The following is a 2,500-nucleotide window of genomic DNA, read 5'->3' as shown; positions in this document are numbered from 1 at the left end:
GGTCCCCTGTGTGTGTGTGTGTGTGTGTGTGTGTGTGTGTGTGTGTGTGTGTGTGTGTGTGAGTGTGTGTGTGTGTGTGTTTGTGTGTGTGTGGTAACAGAGTGTGTGTGTGCCTGTGTGTGTGTGCGTGTGTCTATGACTGTGTGTGTGTGTGTGTGTTTGCGTGTGTGTGTGGTAACAGAGTGTGTGTGTGTGTGTGTGTGTGTGTGTGAGTGTGTGTGTGTCTACGACTGTGTGTGTGTGTGTTCGCGTGTGTGTGTGGTAACAGAGTGTGTGTGTGTGGTAACAGAGTGTATGTGTGTGTGTGAGTGTGTGTGTGAGAGTGTGTGTGTGTGGTAACAGAGTGTGTGTGTGTGGTAACAGAGTGTGTGTGTGTGTGTGTGTGTGTGTGTGTGTTTCTCAACCTTTGATACTATCTCTCCTTTCTCCAGCATACTCACATCTGGACAATGAGCTTGGCCACCCCAACTACCTGACCCTCAGATTACCCCACAATCCCTCACTCCCACCTCCCCCAGCCACTACTCCCCGGTCATGGCATGCACCCGGGCATGATGGTGGATGACGACATTCCCAGGTAGAGCGAGACATGCCCTGACCACACCACAACCACACCCTGAACACACCTTACCTCTAGACCACACCACGACCACACCCTGAACACACCTTACCTCTAGTCCACACCACGACCACACCCTGAACACACCTTACCTCTAGTCCACACCACACCCTGAACACACCTTACCTCTAGTCCACACCCTGAACACACCTTACCTCTAGACCACACCCTGAACACACCTTATCTCTAGTGTCCTGATCGTTGCCCCGCCCCCCCACTCTCTCTTCCCCTCTCTCTCCCTCTCTCTCAGTTGACTCAAGTGCTTTCATTCCAAAAACAATAAACTGAACAACAAGAACAAAATGAATAAAACATAAGAATATATATGTTTAGAGTACAGTGAGTGTGTGAGTGTGTATGTGTATGTGTGTGTGTGTGTTTAGAGTACAGTAGGTCGAGGCGAAGATTCATGACCTGCGGGAGCAGCTGATGAACAGCAGCATGGGCTCTGGAACTCTGTGAAGCGCAAAGAGTATGAATATAAAATGATATAACATAAGAATATACATGGAAATAAACCAAAGAAATGTCCCTCCTTCTCCCTCCCTCTCTCCCTCTCTCCCTCTCTCCCTCTCTCCCCCTCTCCCTCCCCTCTCCCCCCTCCCTCTCTCCCCTCTCTCTCCCTCTCCCTCCCTCTCTCCCCCTCTCTCCCCCCCTCTCCCCCCCTCTCCCCCCTCTCCCCCCCTCTCCCCCTCCCCCCCTCTCCCTCCCTCCCTCTCTCCCCCCCTCTCCCTCCCTCTCTCCCCCCCCTCCCCTCCCCCTCCCCTCCCCCTCCCCCCTCTCTCCCTCTCTCTCCCTCTCTCTCTCCTCTCTCTCCCTCTCTCCCCCCCCCCCCCCCTCCCTCCCCTCCCCTCCCTCCCCCTCTCTCCCTCCCTCCTCCCTCCCCCTCTCTCCCTCTCTCCCTCCCTCCCTCTCTCCCCCCCCTCCCCCCCTCCCTCTCTCCCTCTCTCCCCCCCCTCCCCCCCCCCCCCCCCCCTCAGGGAGCCCGGCGGGTGCTGATCCAGCGGGGCCTCACAGGGCTGGGCTTTAACATTGTGGGAGGAGAGGATGGAGAGGGCATCTTCATCTCCTTCATCCTGGCAGGAGGCCAGCCAGCAACCTGAGCGGAGAGCTACGCAAGGGAGACCAGATCCTGAGTGTGAGTACCACACACACACTCACACACACACACACACACACACTCACACACACACACTCACACATACACACACACACACACACACACACACTCACACGTACACGTTGTGGTGCCTCGGGGTGAATCCTGAGGTGCAGAGAGTGGGCACAGCTAGGAACCAACACAGGAGATAGCAGATGTCAGAAAAAATACTTCTTTTTATTTTTTCTGTGTTTTTTTTTTTCGGGGTATCGGTGATAGCGCCCCCCCTCAGGGCAAGGGTAGGGGAAAACTGGAGAAATCAAAGGGGCCGTTTAGGCAAAAAATAAACGAAGATTCTTCCCAGACCGGGGTATTTTCCAGGGCTTCCTCCCTCCTCTCCTCTTCGGCCGCGTCAGGGCTGGCGGAAACACAAAGACAGGGGGTGAATAGGGAGGTAATTTATCTGGCTCACGTGACCGGCGTCCGTTTCCAGGTCTTCGGTGTTGCCGTCCGTGAAGGTGGGGTCTTCCTCAGGTTCAGTATGGCTGGGCGTTGCAGGTCCTTCCTCTCCCTGCCTTCCACACTCTCACACGCTCAGGAATGGCACCAACTGAGCCTGCTGCAGCCTCGACCGCGCCTTAAATCCCCTTCCCTGCTCATTAGGAAAAGAGGCTGCAGCTGAGTCAGTGATTTTCCACTCTGCTAACTCACGTGCGCTGGCCGGGGTCCTGGACCGCAGGTAGAGGGATCTCTCTCCAAGGTGCTGATCTCCCCATCACATC

At 55.6% G+C, this 2,500-nt stretch overlaps 1 protein-coding gene and 1 pseudogene across 1 annotated transcript in view; both read left to right on the top strand.

The window, feature by feature from the left end:
• LOC133133600 (disks large homolog 4-like) overlaps positions 1–2,500 on the top strand; it is an 18,623-nt pseudogene that overhangs the window by 14,463 nt on the left and 1,660 nt on the right.
• Positions 1,610–2,500, top strand: part of LOC133132696 (disks large homolog 4-like) — a 12,230-nt gene continuing 11,339 nt past the window's right edge. The window contains exon 1 of the mRNA XM_061248335.1: positions 1,610–1,757. The gene's annotated coding sequence lies outside the window, so the exon portion shown is untranslated. The remainder of the gene's footprint in view (positions 1,758–2,500) is intronic.

The sequence above is a fragment of the Conger conger genome, chromosome 7, assembly GCF_963514075.1.
Source record: "Conger conger chromosome 7, fConCon1.1, whole genome shotgun sequence".
Classification (NCBI taxonomy): domain Eukaryota; kingdom Metazoa; phylum Chordata; class Actinopteri; order Anguilliformes; family Congridae; genus Conger; species Conger conger.
Note: the sequence above shows the minus strand (reverse complement) of the source record. Positions and strands in the feature narration are given on the sequence as shown.